Source organism: Miscanthus floridulus, chromosome 6 (assembly GCF_019320115.1).
Source record: "Miscanthus floridulus cultivar M001 chromosome 6, ASM1932011v1, whole genome shotgun sequence".
Lineage (NCBI taxonomy): Eukaryota > Viridiplantae > Streptophyta > Magnoliopsida > Poales > Poaceae > Miscanthus > Miscanthus floridulus.
This window is the reverse complement of record NC_089585.1, coordinates 126,793,221-126,808,683: the sequence shown is the minus strand read 5'-3', so window position 1 is coordinate 126,808,683 and position 15,463 is coordinate 126,793,221.

Genomic DNA, 15,463 nt, shown 5'->3' with positions numbered 1-15,463 from the left:
ACAACTTTGTTATTAACCATTTTTACAGTACACATCAGTTTCAACATGTAACTTCTCACTCTAGAATCAGTCCAGAAATGACTTAACAGGCAATATAAAGTAATAACACCTCTACTTCATGTAATCATTCACAATTTGACAACCTAGAACCTACCAACAGTTTAAGAATACCAAATATAGTTAAGATAATATAATGGCAATGCCCAAACTATTTATTAAATTGCCTTTATTATTTTATTTAGCTATCTAGGTTAAATAATAAATATATATCAAATGTGCTGAATAAATTCTCAAAAATTTACAGAGCCTTACTAATGCTATCAAAGGACTACTATAAAAATTTCATGTCATTTTACTAAGTAGAACATCCTATACAAAAATGATAAGGAAGCAAGGCTTGAAATAGCATAAATGGAAAATCCTATTGAAAAGTGTCAAGCAACAGATTTCTTATTTTTCCTAACATCCATATGGTACTAGTATCACCTCCAACAAATTTCATGAATTTTGGACTCATAATTAATTTATAAAAATTCATGGAAGGATTAACTATTTATAAAAGAAAAATCTATAACTATAGATCTACACATGCACTGGTCTTCAAATTTTTATCCAAGATCATATATGCTAAGACTAGCTTACCACAAAAATTTCATAATTTTTGGAGCACAGGAACTCTAGATATAAAATAAACAAATTTAAATACATTCAAAAGCACATTTCAAATCCTGATTTAAATCTCCATAAATTTCTACTGTTGAAGCTAAGAACATATTTTTCCTAAATACTACATTTCCTAAGGAACACTCACAAATTTATGTCACAATTTTTGGAGCTATCAAACTAAAGATACAAAAATAACAAAACATACTTGAATCTGGAATTTTTGAACTATCCCTAAAACCTAGAGTCGCTGACAGCAGGGACCCACTCGTCAGATGGACCCACCGGTCAGCGAGACCAAAACAGAGCTGGCGGCGCTGCTTGGCTGTCGCGGCGAGAACTCGACAGCGGTGAGTTCACCGGCGGTGACATCAACACCACACGACCTACATGACCTAGCAAAGCGATTGAGCTACTTGGCCGGGCTTATGGTCGACTCAGGAGCTGACGGCGGCGACCATGGCGGAACGGTGGAGCTGGACCACGGCAAAACGCCGGTGACGACCTCGGTGGCTCGATCTAAGGCTCGGACGAGCATCGGTGTACTACGGCGGTCCTAGCGCATCAGCTATCGCATGGAATGGTAGACTACAATGGCGTGGCCACTACGACGGAACACGGCGGCGAACTCCGGCGAGAGCGTGCGCGTTGCTGTGGCTTACCAAGCTTGGTCAGCGAGCACGGGAGGGAGCAGTGGGTCATGGAGAAAACGGTGAAGCTTTGGTGGTGGTGCTGGAGTGGCTAGGCGCGAGCTCGAGCACGGTTATGGCGATGGCGGAGCAGCGGGAGCTCGGCTGCTGCTGCGGCGATGAAGAAAGGCCGAGGCGAAGCAAATGGAGGCGCGGAATGGCTCGGGTGGGTGCTGGCGACGTTAAGGCCGCGCTCGGGCGCGTCGTGGCCTGGCTGGGCAGAGCAGAGGCGACGCGCGGCCGTCACCGGGACACGCGGCGCGTGGGTTCTGAAACCGGTTGGCCATTGAACGTCGCGATTCAGTTCGTTAGTCGCGCGTTGCAGTGCCTGACGACAAGTTTTCCAATCGATTTAACTGCTAACCAGTGGCTCCAACTCGTAAACCGTCTTAACAAAAATCCTAGCCCTGTGTACCAGCTACAACTTTCGTTCAAGGATCATGCTCCAATTCTCAACAGAAACGGAGTAAAATCATGATCTAGTTCGGCTTGTCAGGCTGACAGTGAACCATGACTTAGAAATTTTCGTTAAGTGTTGAAAACAGTTATTTGTTGATTTTTGTGGGACCCATTCAAGCATGTTAGAAGCTAAATCAGTCCATGACATAAAAATGAAAGTTGTTCCTTATGTCAAACACTACAACTTTGCTTTAGTGAACTCCCCCATGCAAGGTCCCTAACACCTAGTTCAACTTTAGTCAAACATGTCACTTTGAAATCATGATACCCATTCAAACCAGGGCTAAATGACCAAACTAGCCCTAGCACTAAATACCAAAGTTGTTCATGATGATACTCTAAGCATGTTTAAACAATTTGCAAGGTCATTTAAGCATTTCATGTAGTAGCCACTCATATAGCTATCCAGGTCAACACATGAAATATCACTTAAGTGCTTGATCAAGAAATGTGGCCTTCATGAACAAGGTTCCTTTTGTTAACCTAAGTGTAGCTAAGGTGTTTTAGTGACCAACATTACACACTTGCATTTATTTGCACATGATCATATGCATATGTTCCAAGAAACACGAGATAACAAACAATGTTTCATATGTTTCGATGAAATGTTTCAATTGTAAATGATGATTTATGAATGCTTGATGCTCATGCTCATGTTATGCAAGTCAAGTTATGCAAGGGTAACACCCGATGTGTTACAGCAGTCGCCGGTTCTCCCTCACCGACGATCTTTGCTCCGCCGTGATCACCATAGTCGTCGTCACGCATCTCCGTTGCTCCTCCGACCCTACTTGTTGCTCAGTCATGTTCGGGGTGAGGTGCTGAACCCTTCTGTGCTTAGTGTTTAACCTCTATCGTGCTTGTGTCACCAGTGTAGTGTGGTCGTACCATCGTGCCGCCATGGTCATCGCTGTGCTCGGTCCAGTATGGACTTGGAGTGGTGTATCAGCTAGTGTAGTAGTCGGATAGTTCACCGTAGTGGTCGGATAGTTCACCGTAGTGGTCGGAGAGTTCACCGTAGTGGTCGGATAGTTCACCGTAGTGGTCGGATAGTTCACCGTAGTAGTCGGATAGTTCATCGTAGTGGTCAGAGAGTTCACCGTAGTGGTCGGATAGTTCACCGTAGTGGTTGGATAGTTCACCGTAGTGGTCGGATAGTTCACCATAGTGGTCGGATAGTTCACCGTAGTGGTCGGAGAGTTCACCGTAGTGGTCGGATAGTTCACCGTAGTGGTCGGAGAGTTCACCAAAGTGATCGGTGCTAGCGTGGTCACATCAGTTACGAATATGATTTGGTTAGTTTGGTTTGTAACTGTACTGCGAAGGAAAATTGTATCCAATTTATTAATTTTTGCATCCATCTTTGAGCATCATGTTTCATATTCCGCATCATGTTAAACATGGCAATGTTACTATGTGTAGTAAACGAAGGTGAACACGTGGTAGTTAATCAAGTTGCGGAGGAGGTTGATCTGTCTGTTGAGGTCGGATCGAATACTTGTGTGACGCCGCAGGAACCAGACTTTTTCGTCAACGAAGGCAAGCCCCGGATGCATACAACCCTACCTTGTATTTTACGAATTGATTTTGCTTTTGCTTTTCGTTACTGCATTAAGTGATTAGGAGTCAAGTGAAAAACAAATTGGTGCATTACCACCCTTGTTATTCCATATTTACCATATTACCAGTTTTAAACTTGTATATGCCTAGTTTTGCTTAGCTATGCATAGGACAATGAAAGTTGGGCGATTACCTGTCACCTACAAGTTTTAAATGGAACATTGATTAATTATGTTAGCATGTGATATGGGAATGTGGAGTAATAAATCTAGACCGGGCGGACTCGGTGTGTGTGAGCCACAAGACATGGAGGTCTTGTGAGCGGGATCTTTCCGCCTGTGTTGATTAAGGCACGTCCGTTGTTGAATTGCATGAGGTGAGAATTTATAGTACTAACCACATACTCTGGTAAGCCTTAACTTGGCGATTCTATTAGGAGAATGGCTACTCGCGCACTGGGAGTGGAGAGATGGCGGGAATAGCGTGTACCCTCGTGGCTGGAATGTGGCCGAATTTGAGGTGTGCTGTATTCTCGGGTGGCGCGGACCCGTTCTTGCTTTAGAGGATCCGAGGGTAGGTTGATATATGTGAGTCGGGGACCTGCATATGTCGTGTGGTCTGGAAGTCACAGCTGGGTTTATAATCGGTTCGAATCGTCGTTGCTCCTCGGTTATGGAGACTCAACTCACTGTTCATCATCGTAGAATTAATAACTGGAACTTGAGAATGGTTGATGAAGGTGTTGGATATGAAGTTTCATGATCTCATTATGGATCGTGTCATCTTTGTATATGATTTTATGAAGTTTAAATTGTTGAAATAAAGAATTTTGTCAAAAAGCTTTTACGCAAAATAACTTTGATTATTGCTAAAACCATACCTTGAATCCCTGAGCCTGCATTCCTGAGTTATCAGTTCTTATTTCGGTTAAGTCTTGTTGAGTACTTTTGTACTCAGGGTTCGTTGACCCTTGTTGCAGGTGAGCCTCATGAGCAGATCTGTTTTGGATCGTGCTGCATGACAGTTGTACCTTGTGATGACGTTGAGAAGTAAATGTGTGGCCCTTGGGCAGGGCAATCTCCTTGTGTGTTTTGTATTATATTATAATGCCACTCCACTATTTCGTTTTGTAATAAACATCGAACCTAGTTGTGAGGTTTGAAACCACTATTTTGTAAATTATATTATCGTAAGACTTCCGCTGTTTTTACTTTGGTGTAGATATTTGAATAAATGTTGTAATACTGCAATGACTCTGTAACATGATCCTGCTCGGAAATCGTGGATGATTCGGGGTTCCCTGAGGACACCTGACAATCTTTTTAAGTTATTGGAAATATATGCATAAATGTCAAAGGTCGTTGGACAGTGACAGGTGCATGTGGGCCCTATGACTTAGGAGGTTCTGCCACAACGCACCTCCTGGATTTGGACTTTGCTACCATCTACATAGGGTATGTCGATGGGTGGAGTGCAGATGCAATCCATGCGCTTAGGGAGAGCTTGGTGCCATATGCACAGACTGTTGCCGAGCAAGTCTCCACGCAGTGGGTGATGGAGGCTCGCCATTCGAGCATGGCTAAAAGCGTGTGCCAGGAAGATGTCATCCAACCTATGGAAGGAGTGGAGACAAGGTTGGAAGTGAGCGCCGTCCCGCCTCCGACCAAGCCAAACGTCGTCCCATCGGAAAGTGAGTTGCCCTTATCCTCGTCGATCGTGCTGTCAGCCGATGCCGTCGGGCGGCCACAATAGAATTTAGAGTAGAAACAGTCAGTATATGTAAAATATAAGTTCGTAGGGGAGCCCCTATGTGAATAGTTTTTTTACATTCGTTAATACTTCAATTTTGTTTTGTGATGGAATCACTCATAAGGGAAAGCTTGTCCCATTAGTCCTTGTTTTTATCCTAGCATAGCTTTGTTTTTATCCTTTCTTTTTCGCACCTGCCCATTTGACCCGTAGGCTGCAACATTAAGAACCTGTGCATGGTCTGCGAGGCTCAGCTGCTCATCACCGTAGGTCGTGGCGAGATGTGATTGGTTGGGAGTTTAAAACATAAGTCACGTAGGGTAATTAAAGGAACGGACTACCCTTTCGTTTGGGTGAAAAGTATTACTATATGATAGTAAAAAAAGAGGGGTGGTATCGCAGCCTCATGGAGCCCCTGAGCGACCCAGGCCGAGGGTGCTCGGGCTAGGGTGCTTGTAGGAGCAAACGTTGAATGAAAGAAAATGGTAAGACTAAGCTTTAGGGGAAGAAACAACGTAACTGTTCGATGTTCCATGTGTTGGTGAGAATGTTGCCGTTGTCGTCCTTCAGCCGGTAGGTGCCCAGTCAGATCACCTCGGTCACTGTATAGGGTCCTTCCCATGGTGGAGAGAGTTTATGTTTCTCCTTGGTTGATTGGTTTCTCCAAAACACGAGATCATCGACCTCGAGGATCCTCCCCCTAATTTTTCTTTCATGGTACCTATGGAGAGTTTGCTGGTAGCGAGCGGAGCAAATGATGGTCATCTCATGAGCCTCCTCAAGTAGGTCAACCATGTCTTGCTGAGCCTCCATGGCTCGGTCTCGGTCGAAGGGCTTCACTCTTGGGACGTCGTGGTCGAGGTTAGAGGGCAACACTGCTTCAGCTCCGTAGGCCAGGAAGAAAGGTGTGAACCCTGTGGATCGGTTTGAGGTCGTTCTTAGGCTCTAGAGGATCACTGGTACCTCTACAACCCATCACCTGGTATACTAATTGAGTTGGTTGAAGATGTGTGGCCTAAGTCCTTGGAGGACCATGCCATTGGCCCGCTCGACCTGACCATTAGTAAGCGGATGTCTAACTGAGGCCCAATCAATCCTGATGTCATATCCATCACAGAAGTCCAGGAACTTCTTCTCGGTGAAGTTAGTTCTGTGGTCAGTGATGATACAGTTAGGAACACCAAAACGATAGATGATGTCAAGGAAGAACTTGACCGCCTCTTCCGAGCGACTCATGGTGATGGGTTTTGCCTCTATCCATTTGGTGAATTTGTCCATCGCTACAAGTAGGTGAGTGAAGCCACCCAGGCCCTTTTTGAGGGGTCCGACCATGTCAAGACCTTGGACCATGAATGGTCAGGTGATAGGGAAGGTTTGAAGCTCATGCGCTGGCAAATGAGTTTGCCGAGTGTAGAACTGGCATTCCTCACACCTATGGATGACCTCCTCTGCATCTCGCAGCGTAGTGGGCGAGTAAAAACCTTGGCAAAAGGCTTTTCTGACCAGCGACCTTAGGGCCACGTGATGTCCGTAGATTCTGGCATGGACCTTGAGGAGGAGCTGTTTCCCTTGGTCGGTAGGGATGCACTTCATGAGTACTCCTAATGGACTTCGCTTGTAAAGTTCATTACCGAATATCATGAATATCTTGGTGCATCGAGCAATTCATCGCGCTTCAGTCCTTTCTGGTGGGAGAATCTCCTCGAGGAGGTAGGCGAGTAGCAGTGCTCTCTAGTTAGCTTGATCGAGTGCTACCACGGCAACGTCGGTGGGCAACGTCGTTGTGGATGCACCAAGGTCGGAGCCCTCGAGTGCTATATTGGTGTTGGAGTGTGTCTAGATCGGACCTTCCAGGATGCGGGCAGACAGCTCATGAAGGTCGTTGATGAAGACCCCATCTAGAGATGGAACCCACCTAGTAGCCAATTTTGTGAGAAAATCGACGACATCGTTGTCCTTTTGGGGGACATGATGTAGTTCGATCCCCTAGAATTTGTCCTCAAGCTTGCACACCTCCTAGCAGTATGCTGCCATGAGGTGGCTTTTGCAAGATGACTCCTTCATGACTTGGTCGATGACTAACTTTGAGTCGTTGTAGACGTACAGCCATGTAGCACTAAGATCGATGGCGATGTGTAGTCCATTGATGAGGGCCTCGTATTCCACGGTGTTGTTTGAGGCCAAAAAATGGAGACGGATCGCGTAGCAAAGCCTGCACCCATCCAGCGAGATCAGAACCACTCTAGCCCCTGAGCTAGGCACCATCACCGACCCATCAAAGTACATCGTCCTGTACTCGTGGGTGACGTCTGGGGTCAGGAGCTAGACCTCTATCCATTCGGCGATAGAGTCCACGAGAGCCTAAGACTTAATAGCAGTGCAGGGTATATATCGGATGTCATGGCCCATTAGCTCGAGTGCCCACTTGGAGATCTATCCCATGATGTCGTGGTGGCAGACAATGTCTCCCAGCTGGTATGAAGTGATGACCATGACTTCGTGGTCGGTGAAGTAGTGCAGGTGCTTCCGGGTTGCCATTAGCACGGCGTATAGAAGTTTCTGCACCTAGGGGTACCGAACCTTGGCATTGGTGACTACCTCACTGACAAAGTATATGGGTTGTTGGACCTTCTATGGGTGTCCTGACTCCTCCCTTTCGACGACTAGGACAATGCTCACCACGTGGTTGCTTGCCAGGATATAGAGGAGGAGGGGTTCTCCCCCATTTGGGAGCGATGAGGATTAGGGCCAATGTCAGTGATGCTTTGAGGCTTTCCAAAGCTTGATGTGACTTTGTGAGAAGTTTGTAGAGAGGCATCCCCCGCTCGCCTAGCCAGGAGATGAATAGGCTCAGGGCGGCCAAATAGCCGGTGAGCCTCTATATGCCCTTCACATTGCGTATAGGCCCATGTTGGAGAAGGCCATGATTTTTTGGGGTTGGCCTCGATGCCGCGTTCGAACATGATGTATCCAAGCAGCTTCCCCTTTGAAACCCTGAAAGCACATTTTTCAGGATTCAATTTGATACTGAACCTTTAGAGGTTTGCGAACGTTGTGGCCAAGTTCGCAATCAGGTCACAAGCTTGTGCCATTTTGACCACTATGTCATCTACATAGACATTGATTATTGGTTTTGGCCACTCGACTTGGTCAGGCTGGTCGAGCGGGTTGATTTGGTCGGTGAAGCATTGCTGCATGCACCGTTGATAGGTGGTGCCAGCGTTCTTCAGACTGAAAGGCATGGTTACATATCAGTATGAACCATACGGGGTAATGAATAAAGTTGCGAGCTGGTCGGACTCTTTCATCATGATCTGATGGTAGCCTGAGTAGGCATCTAGAAAGGAGAGGATTTCAGATCCTGAGGTGGAGTCGACTATCTAGTCTATGCGTAGCAAAGGAAAATGGTTCTTCGGACATGCCTTGTTGAGGCCAATATAATCAATGCACATTCTCCATTTTCTAGTCTTCTTTTTAACAAGAACAGGATTAGCTAGCCAATTAGAGTGGTATACCTCTTTGATGAACCCAACTGCTAGGAGTTTGGCAATCTCCTCGCATATGGCCCTATGCCTCTCATCGTCAAAGCGATGCGGGCGTTGCTTGGTGGGCTTTGAGCCCGGGATGAGGCGTAATGCATGCCCGGTGACCTCTCGCGGTATGCCCGACATGTTAAAAGGTTTTCATGCGAAGACATCGCAATTGGCGCATAGAAAGTCAGCGAGCTTGCATTCCTATTTGGTCGAGAGCTTGGCCCTAATCTGCACCATCTTAGTTGGGTCGGTGGGGTCAATCCCCACTGCCTTAGTTTCCTTGATTGGGTGGAAGGCAGTCAAGGAGGTTGGCTTATTGTAGTCTGGCACTGCTAGAGTCAATGAATTTCTAAGCTGAGGGAGCTCGGTTGAGTTGATGACGGTAGTGGCGAGCACGTAATGCTCATGGTCGCACGTGTAGGCGTGCGAAAAGGTGCTACCCATAGTGATGATGCCGTTCGGTCCTGGTATCTTCAACTTGAGGTAGGTGTAGTTGGGGATAGCCATGAACTTAGCATAGCATGGCTGCCCCAAGATGGCATGGTAGGACCCTAGGAAGTCCACCACCTCGAAGGTGAGGACCTCTGAGTGGAAGTTGGCTCGGTCGCCAAACATGATGGGCAGGTCAATCTGCCCAAACGGGTATGCCTGTGTCCTCGGGACCACACCATGGAAGGGAGTGCTCACTGGGTGGAGCTCTGACCGAGGGATGCACATGGCGTCGAGGGTGTCGACATAGAGAATGTTGAGGCCATTACCTCCGTCCATCAGCACCTTAGTGAGGCACTTCTGGTGGACAATGGGGTTGACGACGAGTGGGTAGTGACTAGGTCTAGCGACGTGGGAAGGATGGTCCCTCTGATCAAAAGTGATCGAAGATTCTGATCAGCTAAGGAAAGAGGGGACGATCATTTTGGAGGCGCATGCCTCTCTATAGTGCACCTTGTGCTGGCGCTTGGAGTAGATGGCATTGGATCCCCCAAAGATCATGAGGCATTCCTTAGGGTTGGGAAAGCCATCATCATTCTTGCCTATCGCGCCTCCTTTCTTGGTCGCTGCCTTCTTACCCTTTCCTCCCTTCTACCCATCGGCCTATTGTAGAAAGTGCTTGAGGAGTTCATAGTCCTTATAGAGGTGCTTGACGGGGTAGGCGTGGTTGGTGCATGGGCTCTCCATGAGCTTATCGAAGTGGTCGGGCTGACCCTACTAGGGCTGGTTGCCCACACGATCAGCCGCGGCAACCAAAGTAGAGTTGGCCGGTCGGCGCCGATCCTTCTTGTTCTTTTGTCCCTTTGCATGGAGGGGCCCTCACCATGGTCCTCACGCTTGGCCTTGCCCTTGTCCAGACCTCCGCTAAAGACCACTATGATCACCTCCTCATTGGAGGCATGGTTTGTGGTGATGTCGAGCAGGACGTGGGTGGTTTGGGGCTTCAGACAGCCAAGCTTGTGGATCAAGGACTCATAGGTTGTCCTAGAGAGGAATACGCTGATGACATCTGTGTCAATGACATTAGGAAGGGAGTTTCATCGTTTTGAGAACCTATGGATGTAATCTCATAGGGACTCATTGGGATCCTGCTGGCAGCTCTTGAGGTCCTAGGAATTCCCAGGATAGACATACATCCCCTATAAATTCCCAATGAACATCCTCTTGAGATCTGACCAGTCATGGATGCTGTCAGGCAGGAGGAATTCAAGCCATGCTCGAACATGCTCCCCCACATAGATAGGGAGGTATTGAATGATGAAGTGGTCATCATCCACTCCTCTAGCTTGGCAGACGAGCCAGAAGTCTTTGAGCCATATACTAGGATTTGTTTCCCTAGTGTATTTGGCGATGTTGGTGGGTGGTTGGAAGCACCATGGGAACAACGCTTTCTAGATGCGATGGCCAAAGGCCCATAGTCTCGGACCATCTAGGCTGGGTCTCTGGTTGTCTAGTTGGAGACCATGCCTAGGGTGCATGTCCCCGCTCCCCTCGATGGTTCAGCTGGGGCCGTGTCACCTGCTCTCACCGCCGCTTGATGGACGTCATCATCACGCATGGGCTTGACGCCGATTGTTGATGATGCTGCGAGCATCATGGTTCACCCTGAGCCATTCGCACATAGGTGGTTGGTGTGGATTGGGTGCCGGGTCAGGCCATGGTGCAGCTACAGCCTCCTGTTCCATGCCCGACGACTATAGTGGTGAGTGGATGGAGCAATTCGACTGGTGCGCCCCTATTCCCCCGGTGGGGAAAGAGGCCATGAGCCGGTGTCGCGACGTGGAGCTCTCCACCTGTTGAACAACGGCGGTTTCCACCAGCACCTAGAGGTTTTGGTGGATTGCTTGCTCCTAGGGGTCAACAGGCTTGGGAAGGCCGCGCAGAAGTATAGCCGTGGCGGCGATGTTCTGGCCAGCCCGAGCAAACTGTGGGGGATAGTTTCCTCCATCTAGGATGTTGCATTGGACCTGACGGGTACGACCCTAGGCACCGCTCATCGGGTTACACATGTATGGCGTAGCATGCTACATCGAGCGTGCTAGTGCAGGTGGCAGTTGGCTCTGCCGCCTTTGTCGCAACTCTTCGTCATGCTCCTACGCATGAGTGAGGGCCTCTACACAAGGGTATAGAGGGGTGTGAGTCTATAGAGATTCTACTACCATCGGTGGCTATCCCGGAGTGTCCACAATAGTGCACTCCTAGGACAGTGGTGGCCAAGTGCCACATTGCCGATGCTAGAGCCGTCGCTTTCAACCTCGTTATCCATGAGGTCGTGAAAAGAGGCAGGAGCATAGCCCGCCATCCCCATGAATTTAGATGTGAGAGGGGGTGGTATCAGCGTCCTTCAAAGCCCCCATGCATATGCGTCCATGAGGGAAGCGAGGCCATAGGGGAACCGGTCGCACGACGGTCATGGCGGGGGCAATGGGGCCCCTTCAGAGAATTGGCGGAAGGTATTCAACAACGAGTAAAGAACAATATGTACATTACTCACAGTGGGGCTTGAGCCCATCGTGGGCTCAAAGTGAAGCGTAGGTGTCTCGTTGTTGAGGTCATCGGGTGGCCCAGAGCCAATGGAGGGTGCTCCTCCTCTGATGGGCATCGGGACAAGTGCCTCCTTGTGGAGGCGAAGTACGCCGAGCTGGTTGACGACGAAGTCTAGGTTTCCAAAGAGGAAGGTCTAGAATGGCTCGAAGATGGGAGGAACCTACATCCAAATAGGTGGGAGTGTGGGAAACTCCAGTGAGCCAAAGCGAATCGTATCGGTTGAGCCCGTCATGCCGAAGATGGTGGAAAGGTGGGCCATCCGATGACTAAAAGCGTGAACGCACAACGTCCTCCCCATAGACGGCGCCAACTGTCGGTGCAAAAAGTGACCAACAAGTAAATATTTGTAGTTTTGTCATACGTTGTGATCGGATGTGGCCTAGCACTCAATGGTACAAGATTTATACTAGATTAGGCAACATGCCCTACATCTAGTTCTAGTCGGTCGGTGACTTTATTCCTGAGCCCAGGTGCTCAAAGTTTGCTGTGGGGTTACAAACGATTGGGAATAAGAAGGGGGTGTTAAAGGTCTGGTCGGGCTCTGAACCGAAGGGCCAAGGGTGATGGGAGCTCCAATATACGCTAAGTATTGGAATGTATGCTTTGTGTAGTTTTAGAGTTCTAGAGCTGTGGAGCTATTCAAGTGCTCAGAATGTCTAAAGCTTAGCAGAGAGAGTTGGAATGATCGTTCTTCATTAGGAGAGAGCGCATCCCCTTTTATATGTGAAGGGGATGGCCTTACAAGTGAGTGAGAGAGAGTGTGTGTGTGTGCTCGCGTGCTCCTAAGTCTTGTTGCCCATGCTGTCAGGTACAAGACAGTCGTTGGCACCTACAATACTGTTTATGTTAGACGCATGTGGTAGGCTTTACCGTGTTCGCCTGGTATGGCAAATGACAGTGCCCACAACACTATAAGGCAAATGTCGGCGCCCACAACACTATTTGGTTCTGACATGTCTAGAAGGTTGCAAAGCACCCTTCTGGCTTAGGCTGGTAGTACTATCCTAGAGGTGTGCAGGGTACGGTCCTTGGTATTGAGCTTGACTTGAGTGCCTTGCCTTATCTGCTCCGCCTGATTCTTGGGTCCTCACCAAGTGGGTGTCCCCGGTCGGTCGTTCCCACTCGGCTCCGACCGTGTTGGTCGGAGAAGAGCTATAAGTAGAGGTTCAGCGTATTCCTAGTCAGAAAAGCGGGTCAAAGTTGGAAGTGAGCGTTGTCCCCTCCTTGGCTGGGCCTTTCGGTAGGAGACTGGATCGCTCTTTCGGCCTATCGGTAGGTATCTGGGCTGGCCCACGAGTCACGTGTTATTGTAATGCTATCTGCTAAGCCGAGCTTTTGCTGAGAAGCGGGCCCATCGAGGACCCTAGGTTTATGAACCCGACAGAAAGGTTGTTCATGACTTATGAAATTATCAAGTAAGGATATTCGTGAATTTTTATTGAAAGAAAACACTATAGAACATGCATGAGAGGCCTAAATAAAGTTCGAACTCTTAGAATTGTAGTTGATAGTGAAATACTTGGTGTAGAGAAATAATTGGGTTTAGTACAAATTTCAACATCTTCAAAATGCAAATAGAAATAGAAATCCAATTAAAACTTAGAAATTTTCTTAAACTTTTGAAAGGGTAGACATTGCTTTGTTCATCAATTTTTGTAGAAAAAATTAGTTAAGAAGTAGAGTAGTGTCCTAGCCTGTTTTAGTAGCCTAATGTACCCTCTAAAGTATGGTGAAGATGGTTTGGGTGTTTGGCCAACCGATTTGTTGTTTTGGATGCTTTAGAAAGCGTGCATGGCACGTTGTCTGTCGGTTTCCTCGTGTAGGCACGGTCACCGCGCCCTTGAGCCATGGTGTCAACGCGCCGGCCACCCACGCACATGCCTGCTGTGCTCGGCTGGCCGCTATGGCCGACAGCACTAGCACGCAGCTGCCCCACCTCACTGCCGTGCTACTATCTCGCCGCTAGCTCCCAGCCATGTGCCATCATGTCGTCGCATCCGCCTGTGCCTCTGCACCGCTGCCCATCTTGTCTTCGTGCACGTGGGGTGCTCTCATTGTGCTCGCATTGTCGCCTCACCTTAATGGCACTATGGCCACATGGGCCATGCCATGCCCGTCGTCTCGCGTGCGTGCATGGTCAGTTGTGGAGGGCACGCTTGTCGTTTGCACCTTGGACGGGAGCACTCGGTCGCTACTTGCGCATCCCACCAGGGCGCATAGCCATGCCACTGCCGCCATCGTATTTGTCCCCTGCTGGACCTCTACCCGCCGTAGTCACATCGCAGCTACTGGGGGCCTGAGCGCGAGCACCAGCCATCAATTCTTCATGCTCGTGGGTGTGCCCGGTCGCCAGCGTCTCAACCACCACCTCACCGCTTTGAATTGCATCGCGACAAGCCCCAATTTGGGAGATCCCTCTCCACCATGCCATTTTAGGCTGTGTAAGGCCGCGGCCAGGGGCAGCCTCCAGCTCACCTTTCTAGGCCAATCCATCTACACCACGAACTTTGTCTCCACCTCCACTTCACCATATGCACCTCATTTGCACCTCTACCACCTCGTCGAAACCACTAATGTAGCCATGCCATCTTGGAGTGCTGTCGCATCCCACCACCCTCATGTGGCCAGCTCTATTTGGGGAACCTTTGTCCAAACCACCACCGTAGTCACAACGAGGGTAAGATATTGATGCTATAGCGCTAGCTAGTTCACCCCGCAGTGGCTTAGGGTGGCCGACATGGCTACGCCACTATCGCGCATGGCCGCATGCCGTGGTCACCACTTCTGCGAGCTCTGCCGCTCTAGTAACCTAGGCTAGTGTAGGCGCTAGGGCTGTAGATGGGGGTCAGCCTGTTAGTGGAGCGAGTGCGGGTCCTAGCTGGTCGGTGTGGCCGTCCAATGCCATCGCCGCCGCGCCAGCGCGCGTGGGGGTGGCTGGAGGACCGGACTATTATAAAGGAGAGAAAGGGGAAAGGCTTATTTGCATAGGAACAATCTATAGGAATAGTGTTGTGGACCTTGGATTGAATTATCAGTAGCTCAAGGCTATTTTTGCATATGTGCCAGCGTGCACGGGTTCCCCGCCGTGGGCCGCCTCCGCGCGTGGGCCGTGCCTCGCCTGTGGGCCACCGTGCGCTCATGCGCGCGCGCATTGCACTTTGCGTGGGCCAAGTTGGGCCACAGAGTGGAATTCATTTTTCCTTTTCTTACAGAATTAGAAATAGCTTTATATTTTAATTTCTGAGCTAAACTTTGAAAATCAATATCAATTCGCATAGATGTCCAAAAATTGTGAAATAAATTTTGTGTACTTCCTAAAAATGTTGTCTATCTGATGGCATAGTTAGTTTATGCATGTCTGAGTTGATGTTGAGGCCTATTAAATCAATTGCAAGTGTTTAGTATTATTTAGATTAGTAATTGTAGGAATTTTTGTGGCAAATGGGTAATAGTTTTGCCCATGAAATTTTTATAGTAGGTTCTTTGTATTATTATGTGCTCATTGTAATTTTGGTAGCCTTAGAATAGGTTGATAAATAGGGTAGCTAAGTACTTCTTGTTGTAGTATATAGGAAATCATTAATAAGAGTAAGAATATATTTTAGTTTCTAAGTAGCACTTGTAGGTGAAACCCTGCAGGTTTGATGGGAATGATGATTAACTCGGTATCTTAGTCATTAGAGGTAGCTTATTGGTTTAGTTGATGTATTCTTATTTTAAGAACTACTGTTGCCTTAATATTGGGTGTTGCATCGTCATTGCATGCATGTAGAG